This window comes from Panthera leo, chromosome E3 (genome assembly GCF_018350215.1).
Source record: "Panthera leo isolate Ple1 chromosome E3, P.leo_Ple1_pat1.1, whole genome shotgun sequence".
NCBI classification, from domain to species: domain Eukaryota; kingdom Metazoa; phylum Chordata; class Mammalia; order Carnivora; family Felidae; genus Panthera; species Panthera leo.
In genome coordinates this window covers 15,995,293-16,019,957 of record NC_056694.1, presented here as the reverse complement: position 1 = coordinate 16,019,957, position 24,665 = coordinate 15,995,293, and the positions used below count along the sequence as shown (strand labels likewise).

The 24,665-nt window shown below is 38.3% G+C and overlaps 1 protein-coding gene across 1 annotated transcript in view; it reads right to left on the bottom strand.

Moving 5' to 3' along the window:
- Positions 1-24,665, bottom strand: part of PSPH (phosphoserine phosphatase) — a 55,483-nt gene that overhangs the window by 19,151 nt on the left and 11,667 nt on the right. The window contains 1 exon segment of the mRNA XM_042921482.1: positions 705-833. The gene's annotated coding sequence lies outside the window, so the exon portion shown is untranslated.

Genomic DNA, 24,665 nt, shown 5'->3' with positions numbered 1-24,665 from the left:
TACACTTAAAGGGGGTGCATATTATTGCATTGAATTATATATCAAGAAAACATTAACTTTAAAAATTATTAGGCATGAATCAAATTATCTGAAAATTTAAAACGTCCTGACTACTTTATTTCAGCAACATGAAAGTGATAGCACTATTATTATATTGAAAACCTACCAGGTAGATGTAATAAAATCTAGAAATCTGCATTTTATCATTTTCTTCCCCGATCCTCATTCCAATACCGGTCAGTCAAATATTTAAAGAGTAACTACAATATGCAAGTCACTTAAAAAGAAAACATAGTAAACAAGTTTAATGAATGAATGAATTATTTAATTCCCAGCTTGAAGTTGTACCTTTACAACATGTATCTGGTAGGTACTTACTTAAGATTCTAATTCTGATGGGAGAGAAAATGACAAAGTCAAACACTGCAACACTAAATTTCGGAGATTTTCCTAATCTTGTACTGATGACTCTCCTATGCAGGATTGCATCATTCATTCATGCCGTTTGGTAACAGTGACATAAAACAAGGGAAAACTACTCAAAAGTAAATTGAGGAAAAGAAAGTCTTGAAATCCCATGAACCATTTTACCTACGCCGATTAAGAAAAACACACGTAGAATCAGAGGCCCTGGATGTGGAAAAGGAAGGCGGGTAAATCATAAAGTTGGGCACACGGAGAGATAAACACATGCCCAGACTCACCCGGGCGCTGCTGCTCCTTCCTGGGCCGCCGCCACCGCCTCTCTGGCTCCCGCTGCTGTAACCTTCCGACTGCAGGGGGGGCCGAGGGCCGGCTCCGACGTTCAGTCGCCGAGCTCCGAGGGAGGCGACCTGTGCAGACCCGCAGAGCTTTTACCAAACAATCATAAGAGATCTGCTGATAAGCACCTTGGCTTCTGCTAGGCTTTGCATAGGCTTTTCTAAACTGGAGACCCTGGAGATTCAGACTCTGCACAGCGGTGCTGGGGAGAAGCCCTTGGCCCCGCCCCCTGGGAGGGGCTCCCTGAGCCCGCCCCTCCTCACTGCGGGGGCTCAGCGCCTGCGGCCCTAGACTTGCAGCGCGAGGTGGACGTTGTCCCGCAGAGCCGCGAGCCTCGCCACCTCCACTTTGCGCGGGAGGGGCAAGAGGCTACCTTCGGGGCCCTCCGCGCCGCCGGCGCTTGGGAGGAGGGTTGTGAGAGAAGCCGGGGACCTCTGCGCTAATTTTGCAATTAATGAAATCTCCTTCGGAACCTTTTTTGAATCCGCGTTTGACCTTATGCTCTTGTAGCAATGTAGGTCTCAAGAGAATTTCGGTAACGACTTATATTCGTATTATAAGTCAACTACATTTCAATTAAAAAACATGTATTATCGGGGCTCCTGGGTGGCTCAGTCGGTTGAGCATCCGACTTCAGCTCAGGTCATGATCTCGCGGTTCGTGAGTTCGAGCGCCGCGTCCCGCTCTGTGCTGACAGCTCAGAGCCTGGAGCCTGCTTCAGATTCTGTGTCCCCCTCTCTCTCCGCCCCACCCCTGCTTGTGCTCTGTCTCTCTCTCTCTCTCTCTCTGTCTTTCAAAAATGAACAAACATTAAAAAAAATTTTTAAACCAAAAACGTGTATTACCAAAAGCAAAACTACTTATATTCGCAACTAAAATATAAAAAATCGTAACAAAATGAGTCTTTACATTCTTTTTTCCTTGTCATCTTATTTTCTTCTAGGTGTCACTTGCCGAGCTACTTTTAAGTTGACTACAATAAATAAGGGGTGAGCACCTCCAGACATTAACCTTTGGCTCAACCCGCGGGAGCTGGGCAGTGAGGTCCCACCTTAGAACAAACACAGCCTGAAACCTCAGATGCGGACAGTTCTGCAGACTCCTTCCAAGTGGTCACTCAGGCAGAGGGGGCGCTATTGCTGGAGCGGGACACTTGGTCACGGCTTCTCTGCCGGCTGCTACAGAACCTCTCAACACAATTCTATCCAGAAGCAAGAGTGCTGCTGCTCTTTGCTCAGTTGTGCCCTTGAAGTTCAGTATTTTCAGATTTCATTTGTAAGAAACATTGTGCCAAAACAGGTTTGGGGCACACCTGGTTTAATTTCTCCCAGATCTGCCAAAGATGGTTCTGATGAAGGATGGGGAGAAGGAATTTTGATGTTTTGAAATATGAGGTAAAAAATGGGGCGCCTGGGTGGCTCAGTCGGTTAAGCATCGGACTTGGGCCGAGGTCATGATCTCACGGTTTGTGGGTTCGCGTGGGGCTCTGTGCTGACAGCCCAGAGCCCGGAGCCTGCTTCAGATTCTGTGTCTCATTCTCTCTCTGACCCAACCCCACTTGTGCTGTCTCTCTCTGCCTCTCAAAAATAAATAAATGTTGAAATATGAGGTAAAAAAATGATACAATTAATGAGGGAGGGCAAAATAAGGGGGCCTAAAAGAACGATCTAGTCAAGAACCTGTTTATATTTTGTAGTATGTAATTTAGAAATAAGTATAATAAAAGAAACAAGATGTTGAACACCAAATATTTGTTCTGTCTCTCTCTCTCAAAAATAAATACATTTTTAAAAAATTAAAAAAAAAAGGGGGGGGGGGTGCCTGGGTGGCTCAGTGGGTTGGGCGACTGACTTTGGCTCAGGTCATGATCTCCAGGTCCCTGAGTTGGAGCCCCTCGTGGGGCTCCGTGCTGACAGCTCCCAGCCTGGAGCCTGCTACTGATTCCGTGTCTCCCTCTCTCTCTCTGTCCCTCCCCTGCTCGCACTCTTTCTTTCTCTCTCTCAAAAATAAATAAACATAAATTTAAAAAAAAATTTTTTTAACACCAAGTATTTGTATACAAGTATAAATGGTAGTTGAGTATTTCTAGGGGAAAAGAAACCCAAGTACAATAATGTAAAAAGGTAGAATTAATTTCTGCTATTATTCATACTTCATAGATGTTTAAAATTAAACACATTTCAAATAAAATATTTGTACTGAATAAATAAAATCTGTCAGCTATTCACTGTCTCTACCTACCTCACATTCACACCTGTACTAACACTTGTGGTCATGAGGGGGCAGTGTTGTAGACAAAAACCACATTTTTAAAAAAAGAAAAAAAAAAGTCCTGAGGAAGCTAATGGGTGGTCCTAGATACATGCATGTAACAATCATGAAGTAATGTTGCTGGACAAAGCATAACTATACAAATAGATTACATTATGCTTCATTGTTGTTCTTCTGGAATAATGTTAAATAGCACATGTGAACCATTGCATTGTATATGCAATATAATAAAAACATTAGCAAATTATTTGCAAAGTTTTAATTATAATTGGTTAGTAAAAAGCAATTCAGGTAATTCTAGTAGTGTTACTGAGAGGTTTCCTATAGATCACATTTTTATAAGCTAATATATTGTCTGATGATTAACTATGTTAGAATCATGTACTTTTTAAAAAATAATTCAATGCTACTAAAATAGGCTTCTAAAATAGAGTAAATTGGATCACTCTAGAAACAGTATGATATTGAACATGCACATTTTCTATGACCCAGAAATTCCACCTCAGAAACGTACTCAGAAGAAACTCTTGCACATAAGTAGCAGGAATCACATATAAGAATATTCACAACAATACTGTATGCATACAGACATTGACAGAAACTTAAAAAAGAGAGTATCATTTAATATCATAAGTGATAACTTACAACATAAAATTCAGGAAGGTAGTTACCTCTGGATACAGGAAAGAAAATGAGACTGAGAAGAGATTATAGAGTTACTTAATGGCAGTGAGTATACAGATTTTTATATTTGTGTGTGTATATATTTTATGAGACACAATATTTTTTATCAACACATTAAATACTGATACATAAAAATATATAAATGTTTTAAAATAATATAAAGAAAATACAATTTAATGTCAACATTAAAAATAACATTCAAAATAAGTCACAGCATGGAAATAGGTCTATGATATGTCCTGTGAATGAAGCAGATTGCAGAACAATATATATTGTTTGATTCTCATTTCTGAAAGAAGAAAAACCTCTGTGTATGTCAATAGTAATTGTGGGGAGCAATTAATCAAGGAGAGTAAAAGGAGTGAAAAATTTACCTTTCTACTTTATTTGATTTTATAGTAGTTGAGATTAGTTTAAAAACATTTATTAATTTTTTAATGATTTGCAAGTCAATTAAAACTAAATGCTTTAGGAGTGGGGGAAGGGTGAAATAGGTGGAGGTGGCCAAAAGGTACAAACATCCAGTTATAAAATAAATAAGTTATAGGTATGTAATCAAAACAGAAAAAACTCAGGGTTGTTTTTTTGGGGTTTTTTTTTTCCTTCCTATGTAGGGAAAACCCAATTCTTTCCTCCTGTGTTGTTTTTTACTACTTGCCCTAAACAGTTGACTTCTAGTCATCAAATGCGGAAGTTTTACCCCACACCAAACAATCTCTGCAACACTAGCTGGGCACCCTATAATTTAACTCAATTCTGACACTGTCTTCTCAAAGCATAATATCCCACAGGTTAAGGACTCAGTCCCACAAGGCTGCCCTCCCCCGCCCCCACACACTTAGATACCAGCTGCAAGCTCAGGTTATCGTCTGTGCTTCTGACCAATTGGCTATAGATCAGAGGTTCCAATGCCCGCCATCCACTCCCCCCCCCCACCCCCGCCTCCTTAGGTTTAATTAATTTGCTAAAGCCGCTCACAGAACTCAACACTAACATTTACCAGCTTACTACAGGATACAGATGAACAACCAGATGAAGAGATACATAGTGTAACGAAGTCTGGGAGGGTCCCAAGCACAGGAGCTTCTGTTCCTATAGAGTTGGGTATATCACCCTCCCCGTGTGGATCTGTTCACCAACCTGGAAGCTCTTCAAACCCAGTACTTTGGGGATTTTATGGAGCTTTCATACATAGGCATGATCGATCATTAACACCATTTTCAGCCCTTCTCTCTTCTCAAGAGAATGAGGGACAAGGCTGAAAATTCCAAACTTCGAATCATGGATTTAAAAAGTTCTCATCATAATAAAAAAACTATAACTATGTAATGGTGATGGATATTAACTAGATTTATTCTAGTGATCATTTCACAATATATACAAATATCAAATCATTATGTTGTACACCAAAACTATATGTTATATGTTAATTATATATGTTAATTATATATTAACATATATATATGTTATATATAACATATATATAACATAAGTTATATATATAACATATATGTTATATATAACATATATATAACATAAGTTATATATAACATATATGTTATATATAACATATGTTATATGTTATATATAACATATATATAACATAAGTTATATATATAATATATATAAATATATATTAACATATATATATAATATATGTTAATTATAGTGCAATAAAAAAATAAATAATAAAATAAAATTTAAAATAAATAAATGCCTCATATTACTAAGATAAATGATTAAATATCAAAAAAGTTACCTAGGGGCGCCTGGGTGGCTCAATTGGTTAAGCATCCAACTTCGGCTCAGGTCACGATCTCACAGTTTGTGAGTTCGAGCCCTGTGTCAGGCTCTATGCTGACATCCTGGAGCCTGGAGCCTGCTTCAGATTGTGTCTGCCCCTCCCCTGCTTGCGCTCTGACTCTCTCTTTCTCTCTCAAAAATAAATAAACATTAAAAAAAATTTTTTTAAGTTATGTGAAGTTTCTAACTAGTCAGCCAATTGTGAAATCCTGTAATCCATCTTCTCAGTTTCCCTTCAACTTAGGGTGACCATGCATTCCTGATTTGAGTAGTGAAATTCATACAGAAACATGCTGAGTGGGTTGCTGGCTTTTACTTTCCTAATATGAAGAGAACAACATTGCTGGCCTAATCCCTTTCTATTTCTTCCAGCCTCTAATATTAATGAGATTAGTGGAGGTACAGCAGTCATCTTGCAGCCACGAAGAAAAACCGAAAGAATGACAAGAACCCAGCTATGAAATGATTGCACCATGGTTCCCAATAGCAGCAGCCATCCATCCCTACATTTCTTTTAAAAAATGAATAAACTCCTATTTATTTAAGCCAGTGCAGTTGAGCCCTCTGTTATTTGCAGGTGGAAGCCTAAAAACAGCTGAACAGAGATTTCAGCTGCTGTCCACCACAGAGCAGAGTTTGTCATAAGAATCTTGTCAAAGTAGAGGGGTTTGGTCCACATCTTAAGCCTTCCACTAAAACCCCAGAAGGACCACAGTTTAGAAGTAAACATTATGTCCCAGAACAAAGTATTTGCTCTAAAACTGAGAGGTGAGAATGAAACTAAGGGACCAAGACCTCAGAGGGTTTGTTTGAGAGGTCAGAAGGGAGGAGACAGTGGGACGGACATGGGTGTTTGGCTCGGTCTGGGGAGTTTAGCCCAGAGTGGCTCAGGTTCCAGTATGTCTCCTAGGTGCCTTGTAAAGCCCTCTCAGGGCCTGCTGAGACCTCACAAAGTATAATATCAAGACACCATAAGTACAAGGCAATCGGCCAGTATTTTAATTTCCTGATAGAACGAATGTAAACATTCTTTAGAAAAAAATAATGGAACCTATGTCCCTAAAATATCCAACCCCAAATGTCCAAAATATACAATATAAAATCAAAAATTAAGACTTTCTAAGACACAGGAAAATGTAACCCACAATCAAGGGGGGAAAGGCAATAGAATAGACTCCAAGATAACAGAGATGTTACAATTACCATACAAGGCTTTAAAGCAATGAAGCTAAATATATTCAAAGACCTAAAGGAAAACATTGTCATAATTGGTTGCCTACATGAAAAACCTCAGGAGGAAATGGAAGCTTTTTAAACAAAAAATATAGGGGCGTCTGGGTGGCTCAGTTAGTTAAGCATCTGACTCTTGATTTCAGCTCAGGCCGTGGTTTCAGGGTTCCTGGGTTTGAGAGTCTGGCTCCATGTGGACAGTGCAGAGCCTGCTTGGAATTCTCTCTGCCCCTTCCTAACTCACACTCATGCACTCTCTCTCTCTCAAAATAAATGAATAAACTTAAAAAAAAAAATGGGGGAGCACCTAGGTGGCTCAGTTGGTTAAGCCTCCAACTTTGGCTCAGGTCATCATCTCACAGTTTGCAGGTTCGAGCCCCACATCAGGCTCTCTGCTCTCAGGAAAGAGCCTACTTCGGATCCTCTGTCTCCCTCTCACTCTCTGCCCCTCCCCCACATGTGCTCTCCCTCTCTCTCAAAAATAAATAAACATCAAAAAATAAAAATAAATTGGGGTGCCTGGGTGGCTCAGTTGGTTAAACGTTCCACTTCAGCTCAGGTCATTATCTCGCAGTTTGTGGCTTCGAGCCCCCAGGTCAGGCTCTGTGCTGACAGCTCAGAGACTGGAGCCTGCTTCTGATTCTGTGTCTCCTTCTCTCTCTGCCCCTCCCCCACTCACACTCTGTCTCTATCTCAAAAATAAATAAATTATAAATAAATAAATAGAAAATATAGAACTGAAAAAGAAAATATACTAAATAAAAATTTACTGGATTTGTTTAACAGTATATAGGAGGCTACAAAGGAAAAGATCAGTGAACTTGCAGATAGATCAATAAAGAACTAAGTCTGGAGGGGGAGGGGTGGGGACGAGGGAACAAAGAAAGAAGAGCAAAGCAAACCCAAAGCAAGCAGAGAAAAGAAATAATAAATATTAGAGCAAAAGTCAATGAAATTAAAAACAAAAAATAGAGGAAATCTATAAAACCAAATCTGGTGTTTGAAAAGATCAATAAAATTGACAAACTTCTAGCAATATTGACCAAAAAGAGAGAGAGAGAGAAAGAAAAAACACAAATTTCCAATGTAGGAATGAAAGATATACCACAGTAGACCTTACAGACATTAAAAAGATGGGAAATATTTGGAACATATTATACACATAAATTCAATTTTGATGAAATGGACTGATTCCTTTGAAAACCACAAGCTACCAAACTCACCCAATAGATAAAATATATAACCTGAATATTCCTATATTAATTTTAAAAATTTAATCTGCAGTCTTGTTTTTTTTAACGTTTATTTATTTTTGAGACAGAGAGAGACAGAGCATGAACGGGGGAGGGTCGGAGAGAGAGGGAGACACAGAATCTGAAACAGGCTCCAGGCTCTGAACTGGCAGCACAGAGCCTGACGTGGGGCTCGAACTCACGGACTGTGAGATCATGACCTGAGCCGAAGCTGGACGCTTAACCAACTGAGCCACCCAGGAGCCCCAACAAGGTTCCTTTTTTATAGAACTTTTTGAAAAAAAAAATTCCAGGCCAAGATGATTTCACTGGAGAATTCTACCAAACATTTAAGAAAGAATTAACATGTATTTTACACACTGTTTTCCAGAAAACGAGAAAGGAGGAAATACTTCCCATCTCATTTAATGAGGCTTGTATTACCCTGATGCCAAAACTAGACAAGGGTAGTTTTCCCCCAAAAAGGGGGAAGCAAGAGAAGAAAAGCAAATAAGCAAGCAAGTTATAGATAGGTATCTCAGGAACTTAGGTACAAAAGTTCTCAAAAAAATATGAGCAAATCAAATGTGGCAATGTATAAAAAGAATTGTACACCATGACCAAGTGGAATTAATTCCAAATATGCAAGCCTGTTCAACATCAGAAAATCAATCAATATAACCCATTATATTAACAGTCTGAAAAAGAAAAACCACATGATCTTATTAATTGATGTAGAAAAATCATTTAACAAAATTCTACATTCATTCATGGTAAAAGCTCTTGGCAAACTAAGCACAGAAGGAAACTTCCTCAATCTGATAAAAGATATCTACATAAAACCATTGTACTTAATTAGGAAAGTGTGAATGCTTTCTTCCTGAGATGGGAATAAGGCAAGGATGTCCACTCTCACTACCACTCCTATTCAACATTATATTGGAAGTCCTAGGCAGTGCAGTAAGGCAAGAAAAAGAATAAAACTGTCCTTTTTTTCAGATGACATGATTATCTACATGGAAAATCCCAAGGTTTTTTTTTTTTTTATTCTCTTATAACTAGTAAGTTTAGTAAGGTTACAGGATAATAGGTTACATGGTCAACATACAAATTCAACATATTTCTGAGTACTAGCAATGAAGAATTCGAAACAAAAATTTTAAAAACAAAACAAATTAGGGGCGCCTGAGTGGCTCAGTTGGTTGGGCATCAGGCTTCGGCTCGGGTCACGGTCTTGCGGTTTGTGGGTTCAGGCCCCGCGTCAGGCTTTGTGCTGACAGCTCGAAGCCTGGAGCCTGCTTCCTATTCTGTGTCTCCTTCTCTCTCTGCCCCTCCCCCACTTATGCTCTGTCTCTATCAAAAATGAATAAATGTAAAAAAAAAATTTTTAATAAAAAATAAAAACAAAATAAAAACAAAACCAATTATAATAGTCTTTTTGAAAAGGAAATACTAAGGCATAAATTTAATAAATTTAATAAAATGTGTCCAGGTCTTAGGCAGAAAAATTTTAAATACTGATAAAAATTCAAAAACCTAAATAAATAAACATACCATATTCATGAATTATAATACTCAATATACTAAAGACGTCAAGTCTCTCGAAATAAATCTTTAAACTTCTTGCAGTTCCAATAAAATCCCCAGTATATTCTTATTGATATAGACAAGTTGATTCTAAATTTAAATATGGGCAAAAAAACCTAGATTCATTATAACAATTCAGAAAAAAAGCGGATAAATTTGGAGGAATCACAGTACAGTACCTGATTTTAAGATTTACTATAAAGCTACAGTAAGCAAGACAGTATGGTATTAGAAAAGGACAGGCACTGGGGTACCTAGGTGGCTCAGTCCATTAAGTGTCTGACTCTTGATTTAAGCTCAGGTCAGGATCTTATGGTTTGTGAGACTGAGCCCGGCATCAGACTCCATGCTGACAGCACAGAGCCTACTTGAGATTCACTCTCCTTCTCTCTCTACCCATTCTCCTCCTCTCTCAAAACAAATAAATAAGCTTAAAAAAAAAAAAGTAAAGCACATACATCAAGGGTGCAGAATAGAATCCACAAACAGACCCAAACAAATATCACCAATTGATTTTTTTTACAAAGGTGTTAAAGGCAATTCAGTGGAGAAAGGATGTCTTTTTTAACAAATGGTATTGGAACAATCAGGATTTAATGTGTTCAAAAAAAAAGCAAATGAATCTTCATGACCTACAGTTTACACTTTCTATAAAAATTAATTCAGGGGGCACCTGGATGGCTCAGTCAGTTGAGCATCTGACTTTGGCTCAGGTCATGATCTCATGGTGGGTTCGAGCCCCGCATTGGGCTCTGCCTGACAGTGTACAGCCTGCCTGAGACTCTCTCTACCTCTCTCTCTGCCCCTCCCCCACTTGCTTGAATGCATGCACAAGCAACCTCTCTCTCTCAAAATGAATAGACTTTAAAAATAATTGATACCTACATACAAACAAACTCAGAATGGACCATAAATCTAAAGAAAAACACTGAAGAGGGGCAGAAAAAAGATGGAGAAGTAGGGAAACCAGGATTTTCCTCGTCCCTCAAACACGGCTGTATTGAGGTCAGAACACTTGGAACACCCAAGAAATCGATCTGCGGAGTGGCAGAAAGATCTCTACAGCTGGGGGGAGACAGCTTGGCGGGATAGAGGTGAGTGTATGTGAATTGGAGGAGATAAAATGGCCATGTCCGCACAGAAGGGAGGGAACCCCTTCTGTGGAAAGACAAAAGGGAGAGAAAGAGAGGGGTTGTGAAATTGTGGTATGGAGTTAACACAGGAGAAAAACCTCTCCACACCGTGGACTGGGGAACGAGAAATACAGAGAGTGCCAGTTTCTATTTTGCAACCAGCCTTAGGAGCTAAAACTCAGACGTTTCAAAAGTGTGGGACTTGCTCTGGCAAAGCCAGAGCTGTGTGCACACTCCTGGGAAGGAGGGAGCCACCCGGAGAACGGTAGTGATCTCAGGGGCACACTGAGAGAGCACAGTCCCCTTCCTCCAGAACTGTGGGAAGAAGGTTTATTGCCTCCCCAAGGGCAAAGGACCCTGCAGGTGCCAGCCAAAGGCCTTGTATCAGCAGGGCTGAGTGGTACTTCACCAGAACAGGGTCCTGATAGTGCAGGGTCCACATGGTGCAGGGTCCTTTAAGACTTCAGGTTTTGAATCCCAGCCAAGTGCCTAGAAGGCAGGAGAGAGACTGTGGAGCAGAGCAAGCTGAACTTCTAGGCTATTCTGTGAGGGCTACCTGAACAGTGTGGTTTGAGACACCAGTCAGGGGAGGAGAGATTAGGGTCTCACCATTTTTCTCCCCCACACTAACACTTCAGAGTGGGACTTCAGAGAGCAATGCAGCAGCCCCCAGTGGAAACAGGACCCACTTACACCAAACTCCGCCCCTCTGTGCCCTGGCAACTGCTTATCAGCTGGAGGAAGACTGACACTGACCCAACAACCAGCTTCTCCTCCAGATCAGCACAGCCACCGGTCCCAGGCCCCAACAGACAACTGGTTTTTTTGGTTTTGTTTGCTTGTTTGTCTGTTTGTCTTTTTCTTTGCTTTTTCTTTCTACCCTCTTGTTTTTTTCTTTTGGAATCAGGTTCATAGTGTCTGACTGTTTATTAGATAGATAAATATAAATTTGATCAGGCATTTTTACACTATTCTTTTTATACCTTGTCTATCTCTTCTTCCTTTTTTTCTTTTCTCTTTCTCTGGATTTAGCCTTATAGAGTTTTTTTGACTCTCTCTTCAGTCTTCTTTTCTCCCCTTTCACTTTTCTCTTTTCAAGGGATCAGGTTTCCCCTCCCCCCTTTCCTTATTTTCCAGGGTCACTTCAACAAACAAATCAAAGCACACATGGTTGAAGATCCAAACACTCCACCACTACAATCAAGGAGGAGCTTTGCAGAGGACTGACCAGTGGGATACAGCAGCCCAAATGCAACAACTGAGTGCATGCAACATACACCAAAAACACTTCCTGAAGTGCCAGGCCCTGGACAGTGTATGATCCTTTTTTAATATAGTAGTACTCACAGGTGCCGGACACAAAACAAGCTATCAAAACACACAAAAGACAGAAACTTAGCCAAAATGACAAAACAGAAGAATTCTCCTCAAAAGAAATTTCAGGAAGAAATCCCATCCAGAGAATTGCTCAAAACAGATATAAACAATATATCTGAACAAGAATTTAGAGTAATAGTCACAAGACTAATAGCTGGGCTTAAAAAAAGCATGGAAGCAGCAGAGAATCTCTTGCTGCAGAGGCCAAAGACCTAAGAACTAGTCACAATGAATTAAGAAATGCTATAACAAGATGCAAAATAAACTAGATACAGGGACAGCAAGGATGGAAGAAGCACAGGAGAGAATAGGTGAAACAGAAGATAAAATTATGGAAAATGATGAAGCTGAAAAAAAAGAGGGAAAGGAAATTACTAGATCACGAGGGGAGAATTAGAAAGTGAAGTGATTTCATGTAATGAAACAATATGCATATCATAGGAATTCCAGAAGAGTGAGAGAAAGGGACAGAGGGTTTATATGAACAAATTACAGCTGAGAACTTCCTAATCTGGGGAAAGAAACAGACATCCAAGTCCAAGAGGCACAGAGAACCCCCTTCAAAATCAACAAAAACAGGTCAACACCATGCCATATCACAGTGAAACTGGCAAAATATAAAGAGAAAGAGAATTCTGAAAGCAGCTAGGGACAAATGGTCCTTAACCTACAAGGATAGGCACATCAGGGTAGTAGCAGACCTGTCCACTGAAACTATGCAGGCCAGAAGGAAGTGGCAGGAAATAGTCAATGTGCTGGATAGGAAAAATATGCAGCCAAGAATCCTTTATCCATCAAGGCTGTCATTCAGAATAGAAGGTGAAATAAAGGCTTTCCCAGACAAACAGAAACTAAAGTGTCGCATCCACACCACTCCTGAAACAGAATGCTACGGGCACCAGTGACAGTCACAACAAAGTTTATTGCAATGAGAGGCAAGGCCGACCGATCGGGACCAACACTCTTGATAAGAGTGCGGCCCCGAACAGCCGGGGTACAGAGTTTTTATGGCCGATCACATCGTTTTATCATCACCTGGGAACAGAACAGCGAAACAGTTCCCAGATGAGTTAGAAACAGTTGCCGGATGAGGTGATTATTTTAGACTTTCTGCCGCTAAGTTGCAACCAGTGGATCTCCTTGACCTTGCCTCTGATGCTCTTTTCTTTGAGCTTTTGTTTCCTTCATTGGTGAAGCCTGATTTACAAGAGTATGAAGCATAATTTACAAGAGTAAAGCAAGGCTGTTATCTCAGTGTCAGAACAAAGCTGTTATTTTTCAAGCTACGTGTTAGCCCTACACACAATTTAACCCTTACAAAAGAAGTTCATGACCACTACACCAGCCCCACAAGAAAGCAGAAGTTCCACTCTGTGAGTGGAAAGCAGCAAAGACTAAAAAGGACCAGTGACATCACCACAAACCCGAAATCTACAGATAACAAAATGGCACTAAATCCATATCTTTCAATAATCACTCTAAATGTAAATGGACTAAGTACCCCAATCAAAAGACACAGAATGTCAGAATGGATAAAAACCCGAGATCCATCTATCTGCTGCCTATAAGAGACTCATTTTAGAACTGAGGAGACCTGCAGATTGGAAGTCAGGGAATGGAGAACCATCTATCATGCTACTGGACATCAAAAGAAAGCCAGAGTAACCATACTTATATCAGACAAACTAGATTTTAAAACAAGGACTTTAGGGGCACCTGGGTGGCTCAGTTGGTTGAATGTCCAACTTTGGCTCAGGTCATGATCTCACGGCTCATGGGTTCGAGCCCCGTGTCAGGCTCTGTGCTGACAGCTTGCTCAGAGACTGGAGCCTGCTTTGGATTCTGTGTCTCCTTCTCTCTCTGCCCCTCCCCCGCTCGTGCTCTGTCTCTCTCTGTCTCTCACAAAAAAATAATAAATGTAAAACAAAGTTTTTTTGAGAGAGCACGAGCGGGAGAGGGGCAGAGAGACAGGGAGACACATAACCCAAAGCAGGCTCCAGGCTCTGAGGTGTCAGCACAGAGCCCGACACGGGGCTCAAACTCATAAACCATGAGATCCTGACCTGAGCTGAAGTCAGGCGCTTAAACAACTGAGCCACCGAGGAACCCGCCCCCCCGCCACAATTTTAAAACAAAGACTTTAACAAAAGATGAAGGAGGGCATTATATCATAATTAAGGGACCAAGAAGAGCTAACAATTGTAAATGTTTATGCCTAATATATAAATCAATCACAAACATAAACAAACTTATTGATAATAATACTGTAATTGTAGGTGACTTTAATACTCCACACTTATGGCAATGGACAGATCACTAGGCAGAAAATCAATAAGGAAACAGTGGCTCTGGATGACACATTGGACCAAATGGACTTAACAGATATATTCAGAACTTTTCATTCTAAAGCAGCAGAATACACATTCTTCTCTAATGCACATGGAACATTCTCCAAAATAGATAATATACTGGGTCACAAAAAGGCCCTCAATGAGTACAAAAAGATAGAGATCATACCATGCGTGTTTTCAGATCACAATGCTATGAAACTTGAAATCAACTACAAGAAAAAATTTGGAAAGCCCCCAAATACATGGAGGTTAAAAAACATCCTACTAAAGAATAATGTGTCAACCAGGAAATTAAAAAAGAAATTAAAAAATATATGGAAGCAAATGAAAATGAAAACACAACAGTCTAAACCCATTGAGATGCAGCAAAGGCAGTCCTAAAAGGAAAATACATCACAATCCAGGCCTATCTCAATAAGCAAGAAAAATTCCAAATACAGAATGTAACCTCACACCTAAAAGAACTAGAAAAGCAGCAACAAATAAAACCCAAATCCAGAAATAAGGGAAATAATAAAGATTAGAGCTGAAAAAAATATATATATAGAATCCAAAAAAAAATAAAATAAAAAGTAGAACAGATCAATGAATCTAAGAGCCAGTTTTTTGAAAAAATAAACAAAATTGATAAACCCCTAGTCAGACTTCTCAAAAAGAAAAGAGAAAGGATCCAAATAGATAAAATCACGAATGAAAGAGGACAGATCACAACCAACACCACAGAAATACAAACAATTATTAGAGAATACTATGAAAAATTATATGCCAACAAACTGGAAAATCTGGAAGAAATGGACAAATTCCTCGACACCCACACATTACCAAAATTCAAATGGGAAGAAGTAGCATATTTGAACATACCCATAACCAGTGAAGAAATTGAATCGGTTATCAAAAATTTCCCAACAAATAAGAGTCCTGGGACAGAGGGCATTCCAGAGGAATTCTACCAGACATTTAAAGCAGAGTTAATACCTATTCTTTTCAAGCTACTCCAAAAATAGAAACAGAAGGAAAGCTTCCAGACTCATTCTATGAAGCCAGCATTACCTTGATTCAAAAACCAAAGACCCCACTAAAAAGAATTACAGATCAATATTCCTGATGAACTTGGATGCAAAAACTCTCAACAAGATACTAGCAAATTGAATTCAACAGTACATTGAAAGAACTATTCACCATGATCAAGTGAGATTCATTCCTGGACTGGAGGGCTAGTTCAATATTCACAAGCCAATCAGTGAGATATGTCACATTAACAGAAGGAAGAATAAGAGCCATATGATCCTGTCAACAGATGCAGAAAGAGCATTTGACAAAACATAGCATCGTTTCTTCATAAAAATCTTCAAGAAAGTTGGGATAGAAGGAACATACCTTAACATCATAAAAGCCATATATGAAAAGCCCACAGCTAATTTCATCCTTAATGGGGAGAAACTGAGAGCTTTCTCCCTAAGGTCAGGAATACAACGGGGATGTCCACTCTCACCAGTGTTGTTTAACATAGTGTTGGAAGTCCTAGCATCAGCAATCAGACAAAAAAATAAAAAATAAAAAAAATAAAAGGTATCCAAATTGGCAAAGAAAAAGTCAAACTTTCATTCTTCACAAATATGATACTCTACATGGAAAATCCAAAAGACTTTACCAAAAAACTGCTAGAGCTGACACATGAATTCATCAAAGCTGCAGGATATAAAATCAATGTACAGAAATCAGTTGCATTTCTATACACCAATAATGAAGCAACAGAAAGAGATATCAAGGAATCAATCCCACTTACAATTGCACCAAAACCCATAAAAGACCTAGGAATAAGCCTAACCGAAGAGGTAAAAGATCTATATGCTGAAAACTACAGAAATCTTATTAAATAAATTGGAGAAGACACAAAGAAATGGAAAAACATTTCATGATCATTGGTTGGAAAAACAAATACTGTTAAAATGTCAGTATTACCCAAAGAAATCTACACATTCAATGCTATCCCTATCAAAATAGCACCAGTATTCTTCATAAAGCTAAAAGTTGTATAGAACCACAAAAAGACCCAAATAGCCAAAGTAATGTTGAAAAGAAAACCAAAGTTGGAGGCATCACACTACCAGACTTTAACCTGTATTACAAAGCTGTAATCATCAAGAGAATATGGTATTGGCACAAAAGCAGACGCACAGATCAATGGAATAGAATAGAGAACCCAGAAATGGACTCACAAATATATGGTCAACTAATCTTCAACAAAGCAGGAAAGAGTATCCAATGGAAAAAAGACAGTCTCTTCAGCAAATGGTGCTGAGAGAACTGGACAGCAATATGCAGAAGAATGAAACTGAACCACTTTCTTACACCATACACACAAAGAAATTCAAAATGTTTGAAAGACCTAAATGTGAGACAGGAAACCATCAAAATCCTTCAGAGGAACACGAGCAGCAAACACCTTGACCTCAACCACAGCAACTTCTTACTTGACATATCTCCGGAGGCAAGGGAAATAAAAGCAAAAATGAAATATTGGGACTTCATCAAAACAAAAAGCTTCTGCACAGCAAGGGAAACAATCAACAAAACTAAAAGGCAACTGATGGAATGGGAGAAGATATTTGCAAATGATATATGAGATAAAGGGTTAGTATCCAAAATCTGTAAAGAACTTACCAAACTCAACACCCCCCCAAGAAAAACAAATAATCCAGTGAAGAAAAGGGCAGAAGACATGAATAGACATTTTTCCAAAGAAGACATCTAGATGTCTAACAGACACATGAAAAAATGCTCAACATCACTCATCATCAGGGAAATGCAAATCAAAACCACAATGAGATACCACCTCACAACAGTCAAAATGGCTAAAATTAACAATTCAGGAAACAACAGATATGGACAAGGATGTGGAGAATGGGGAACCCTACTGCACTGCTGATAGGAATGCAAACTGGGGCAGACACTCTGGAAAACAGTGTGGAGGTTTCTTAAAAAAAAAAAAAAAAAAAGAACTACCCTATGACCCAGCAATTGCACTACCAGGAATTTATCCAAAGATACAAAAATGCTGATTCAAAGGGGCACATGCACCCCAATGTTTATAGCAGCACTATCAACAATCGCCAAATTATGGAAAGAGCCCAAATGTCCATCAACTGATGAATGGATAAGGAAGATATGGTATATATACACAATGGAATACTACTCAGCAGTGAAAAAGAATGAAATCTTGCCATTTGCAACAACATGGATGGGACTAGAGGGTATTATGCTACGAGAAACAAGCCAGTCAGAGAAAGATAGATATCAAATGATTTCACTCATATATGGAATTTGAGAAACTTAACAGACGAACATGGCGAAGAGAAGGAAAAATAAGGAAAAACAGACATGGAGGCATACCATAAGAGACTCTTAAATACAGATAACAAACTGAGAGTTGGTGGGGGTGGGAACATGTGGGGGGTAGGTTACATGGGTGATGGGCATTAAAGAGGGCACTTGGGATGAGCACAGGATGTTATATGTAAGTGATGAATCACTGGGTTCTACTCCTGAAGGCAAGACTATACTGTATGTTAACTAACTTGAGAGAAAAATAAAATAAAATAAAATAAAATCACTAAACTACAAAACTTTTAGAAAAAAATGTAGGAGAAAATCTTATGACCCAAGGTTAGGCAAATAGTTCTTAGACATGACATTAAAAGCACAAACTAGAAAAGAATAAATAACAACAGACTTCATTAATATTAAAAGCTTATGCTCTGCAGTTATTTATTGGGTAGAGAATTTCAGATTTACAAGATGAAAAATTCTGGATACCTATTACCCACAACAATATGAATATACTTAGCATTACAGAATTATATTTAAAGTTCCAAAGAGTTAGAATGATTAAAAAAAATCATATATTTTATGGTCAGTGAAATATGCTCTCATCAATAATGCTGGTATAAAAATGCACCTACTGATAAAGATGTTCATGATATTTACTAAATGAAGAAGTAAGTTACATAAGGACATAGTTAAACTCAGTAACACCATCAACCCATTAGCTATCACTGATACCTATAGGCTATTTTACCCAACAACAGCAGAACATTCTTCTTAAGTTCACGTGTAAATTCACCAAGACAGACCACATTCTGCACTGGAAACAATAGAAATCATATGATGTCAGACCACAATGAAATTAAACTAGAAATCAATAACAAAGATAACAAAGACAATCCCAAAAAATCTGGCAATTAAACAACACACTTCTAAACAACATATGGGTCAAAGAAGAATTCTCAAGAGAAATTTTTTAATATTTTGTACTAAATGAAAATGAAAACACAATTTATCAAAATTTATGGGATGCAGTAAAAGCAGTGCTTACAGGGAAATTTATAGTATTGAATGAATATTTTAGAATAGAAAAATAAGATTAAAAAATCAATAATCTGGGGCACCTGGGTGGCTCAGTCGGTTAAGCGGCCGACTTCGGCTCAGGTCATGATTTCGCAGTCCGTGAGTTCGAGCCCCGCATCGGGCTCCGGGCTGACAGCTCAGAGCCTGGAGCCTGTTTCAGATTCTGTGTCTCCCTCTCTCTGACCCTCCCCCGTTCATGCTCTGTCTCTCTCTGTCTCAAAAATAAATTAACATTAAAAAAAAATTTTTTTTAAATCAATAATCTAAGTTTCTATTTTAAGAAACTAGAAAAAGAAGAACAAATTAGACCCACAGTAAGGAGAAGAAACAAAAATCAGAGCAGAAATCAATGAAATTGAAAACAGGAAATTAATAGAGAAAAGCAACAAAATCAAAAGCTGATTCTTTGAAAAGATCAATAAAATTATTAAGACTCTACTCAGGTTAACTAAAAAGAGAGAGAGAGAGAGAGGACAAAAATTGTAAATATCAGAAATGAAAGAGGGAAATCCCATGGACACTAAAAGGATAATATAGAAATATTATAAACAACTCTACACATACAAATTTGATAACTAGATGAAACTGACCAATTCTTAGAAAAACACATCTAGCAAAACTCATACAAAAAGATGATTTGAAGGGGTGCCTGGGTGGCTCATTTGGTTAAGCATCTGACTCTTTGATTTTGACTCAGGTCATGATCTCAAGGTTTGTGGTATTAAGCCCCATGTCAGGCTCTGTGCTGACAGTGCATAGCCTGCTTGGGATTCTCTCTCTCCCTAGCTCTCTGCCCTTCTCCCCGCCCCTCAAAATAAATAAACATGAAAAAAAAATTCTTCAAAAAGATCACTTGAATCAGCCTATATCCATTAAGGAAATTGAATCAATAACTGATAACCATCTAAAACCAAAGACCAGGCCCAAATGGGATAACTGGTGAATTCCACCAAACATTTAGAGAAGAAATTGTACCAACTCTCTGCAATCTCTTTTAGAGGATAGAAGAAGTAGTAATATTTACTTCATACTCATTCTATGAGGTATTACCCTAATATCAAAAACAAAGACATTTGAAGAAAAGACAATTATAGAACAATATCTCTCATGAACATAGATGCAAAAGTCCTCAACAAAATATTAGCAAACCGAATGCAACAATGTATAAAAAGAATTACATCCCACAACCAAATGGGATTTATCCAAGATATACAAGACTAGTTCAACATTTGAAAATCAGTTAGTGTAATCATTACATCAACTGGTTAAAAAATAAAAATCACATGATGATATCAATAGATGCAGAAAAGCATTTGACAAAATGCAACAATACTCATTCATGATAAAAATTCTTGTAAACTAGGAATAGGAGAGAACTTCCAAAGTTTGATAAAGAATATCAACAAACAAACAAACAAACAAACAAACTATAGCTAACACCGTACTTCACAGTGTGAGAAACTAGCTTTCCCATTAAGATCAAGAACAAGGCAAGGATGTTACTACTCACCACTCCTTTTCAACACTGTACTAGAAGTCCTAACTAATGCAATAAAATAAGAAAAGGATATAAAAGGTATACTGATTAGAAAGGAAGAAATAAAATTGTCTTTGTTTAGACATGTTCATCTAATAGAAAATCTGACAAAAATTGACAACCAAAAAACTCAAACTAATAAGTAGTTATAGCAAGGTTGCTAGATACAAGGTTAATATATAAAAGTCACTTCTTGCCTATATACTAGGCATGAACAAATAGAACTTGAAATTTTATTATTTTTATTATTTTTAATGCAAATATTTATTTTTATTTTTATTTTTATTTTTACTTTTTGAGAGAGAGAGACAAAGAGATAGAATCCTAAGCAGTCTCCATGCTGTGGAGCCCAATGTGGTCATTGATTGCATGACCCTGAGATCATGACCTGAGCTGAAATCAAGAGTTGGACACTAAACCTATGGAGCCACCCAGAGGCCCCTAGAATTTGAAATTTTAAAAAATACCATTTACATTAGCACTCCCCCAAAATGAAATATTTAGGTATTAATCTAACAAAATATGTACAAGACCTATATGAGAAGAACTACAAAACTCATAAAGAAGTACTAAATAAATAAATATTCCATGTTCACATATATGAAGTCTCACTATTGTCAACATGTCAGCCCTTCCCAATTTATCTATAGATTCAGTCAAAATCCCACCATGTTATTTTGTGGGTACAGACTAAATGATTCTAAAGTTTATACGAAGAAGCAAAAGACCAGAATAACCAACACAATATTGAAGGAAAAGAACAAAGTAGTAAGACTACTTTAAGACTTACTATAAAGCTGAAGGGCGCCTGGGTGGCTCAATTGGTTGAGCATCCAACTTCAGCTCAGGTTATGATATCGCGGTCTGTGGGTTTGAGCCCCACGTTGGGCTCTGTGCTGTCAGTTCAGAGCCTGGAGCCTGCTTCGGACTCTGTGTCTCCCTCTCTCTCTGCCCCTCCCCCACTCATGCTCTGTCTCTCTCTGTCTCTCAAAAAATGAAAAAATATTTAAAAAAATTTTTTTAAAGACTTACTAGAAAGCTGCAATAACCAAGACAGTGTGGCATTGGGGAAAGAAAAAGCAAATAGATCAGGGAAGAACAGAGAGCCCAGAAACAGACCCACATTAATATACTCAACTAATCCTCACCAAAGGAGCTGAAGGAATACAATGGAACAGTCTGTTCAACAGTCTTTTTGACAAATGATGCTGGAACAACTGGACATCCACGTGCAAAAAAAATGAATCTAGATACAGGCCTTACACCCTTCACAAAAATTAGCTCAAAATGGATTATAGACCTAAATGTAAAATGCAAAACTATAACACTCCTAGAAGATAATGTAAGAGAAAACCTAGGTGACCTTAAGTACAGCAATGACTTCTTAAATACAACACCAAAGACATGATCCATAAAACAAATTCTTGATGAGCTAGACTTCATTAAAATTAAAAACTTCTACTCTGTGAAAGACAATGTGAAGAGAATGAGAAGACAAGCCATAGAGTAGGAGAAGATATTTGCAAAAGATATATCAGATAAAGGGCTGTTATCCAAAATATACAAAGAATTCTTAAGAGTCAACAATAAGAATCCAATTTAAAAACATGGGCCAAAGATCTTAACAGATACCTCACCAAAGATATACAGATGGCAAAAAAGCATATGAAAAGATGCTCTACATCATGTATCACCAGGGAAATGCAAATGTATTTGTTGTTACAAAATACCACTAAAGACCTATCAGAAAATCTGTAACACAACACTGAATGTGGCAAGGGCATGGAATAACAGGAAGTTTCATTCATTGCTAGGAGAAATGCAAAATGGTATAGCTATTTTGGAAAGCAGTTTGGCAGTTTCTCACAAAACTAAACATGCTCTTATCATACAATCCAGCAATTGCGCTTCCAAATGAGTTAAAAACGTATGTTCACACTAAAATTTACACATGGATGTTTATAGCAGTTTTATTCATAATTGCCCAAACTTGGAAGCAATCAAGATGTCCTTCAATAGGTAAATGGATAGGGTTGTACCTGGCTGGCTTAGTCAGTAGAGCATGCCACTCCTGATCTCAGGGTCGTGTGAGTTCAAGCCCCACACTGTGTTTAGAGCTTACTTAAAAAAAAAAAAAATAGGGGCACCTGGGTGGCTCAGTTGGTTGAGTGTCCGAATCTTGATTTTGGCTCAGGTCATAATCTCATAGTTCATGAGTTCGAGCCCTACATCGGGCTCTGCACTGACAGTGTGGAGCCTGCTTGGGATTCTCTCTCTCCCATTCTCTCTGCTCTTCCCCTGTGTGCATTCTCTCTCTCCCTCACTCTCTCTCTCTCACCCAGCCTCTATCTCTCTCTCAAAAATAAACACTAAAAATATGAAATAAAAGAAATATAAATAGGTAAATGGATAAATAAACGGTGTGTGGCACATGCAGACAATGGAATATTAATTACTCAACACTAAAAAGAAATAGCTATCGGGGCGCCTGGGTGGCTCAGTGGTTAAGTGTCCGACTTCGGCTCAGGTCATGATCTCACGGTTCATGGGTTCGAGCCCTGCATGGGGCTCTGTGCTGACAGCTCAGGGCCTGGAGCCTGCTTCGATTCTGTCTCCCTCTCTCTCTGCCTCTCACCTGCTCACACTCTGTCTCTCTCTCTCAAAAATAAATACACATAAAAAAAATAAAAGAAATAGCTATCAAGGCTAAAAAGACATGGGGGAAGCTTAAGTGTATATTAATAAGTGAAAGAAGCCAATATCGAATGGTTATGTATTACATGATTCCAACCATGTGACCTTCTGGAAAAGGCAAAACAATGGAGACAGTGAAAAGATCAGTAGTTGCCAAGGTTTGCAGGGGGTGGTATGGGGCAGGAGGATAAACTGAATAGGCAGAGCACAGAGGATTTTTAGGGATGTGAAAATACTCTGTATGATACTAGAAAAATCATTCATACGTCATTACATGTTTGTGCAAACCCAAAGAACATACAACACCAAGAGTGAACTCTAATGCAAACTATGGACCTGAGCGTTTAGGATGTGTAGGCTCATCAATTGCAACAACGTACCATTCTGGTGAGCAACACTGATAATGGGGGAGGCCATGCATGTATGGGGGCAATATGAAAACTACACCTTCCTCTCAATTTTGCTGTGAACCTAAAACTGCTAAAAATATAAAGTCTTTATTAAAAAAGTAAGCTATGGTAAAGTTAAAACCATTCTGAGTATATACAATAAAGGGAAGTTAATAGCGCGAAACAGACATTTAATGGAAAAACTGAGATGTCTAACAGGCTCAGAGAGTAACAATTCCAAGAAACCACTGCCAACTCTGGGGAGGTGGTATTACAAGGCAGGGATCATCTGGTAGGAGCTGGAACCACAGTGGCCTTTCCAATTGGAGCAGGACCCACAGAGGAAATACACACATTGCACCTGAGGTATAGGGGAGAAATATCCAGGTTTCTCATTTCCTCTCTTCAGGGCTTTCTCTTGACCAAATCTAGCCAAAAGCCAGCTGACACAGGAACCTGAGGGAAAATGTATTTTTCTTAAGAGTCAGTGCAGAGCAGAAGAATAGCAAGGAATAGATGTGACAAAGACAGGACAAGGATCAGCAGAGATTACTACAAAGAAGGCCTACAAGTAAGTAAGAAAAAAACTAATTCCAGTAGAAAAATGGGCAAAGGACATGAGTATGTGACTCACTAAAGGCCAATAAAGAGAATTTGAATTAAACTCATAAAGAAATTCAAAGAAAAGTAATGAGTTACAAATTTTTTTCACAGATGTGCAAAGATAATAAACGTTGATAAGGATGTGGGAAAATGGGCACTTATTGGTAGTATGAATACAAATCCATGCAATTTTTCAACTTCTAGTTACCTATCCCAAAAAGCTTAATCAATGCATAAATATTTCTCTTCTAGGATGTTCATTAGATAAGTTAAATTATGGTATATACATATGTTGTACAATAGAATACAGCATAACCATTAAAAAGGATGGTCTGTACCTAAATTTATTGACAAAGAACTTGTGGATATATTATTGAATAAAAATGCAGAATACAAAACAATATATACAGTATAAACTTATTCATATAAATCTGTATGTGACATTTTGAAATGTTTACCAAAATGCTGAATGTCTGCCTCTCAATGATTTTCAGTCTTCCTTGTGCTCTTTTGTATCACTTGAATTTCCTACATGGTAATGCATTATGTATTATGTTTGTCATTAGGGAAAATATAAATGGAGAAAAATGGGAAAATTTACATTA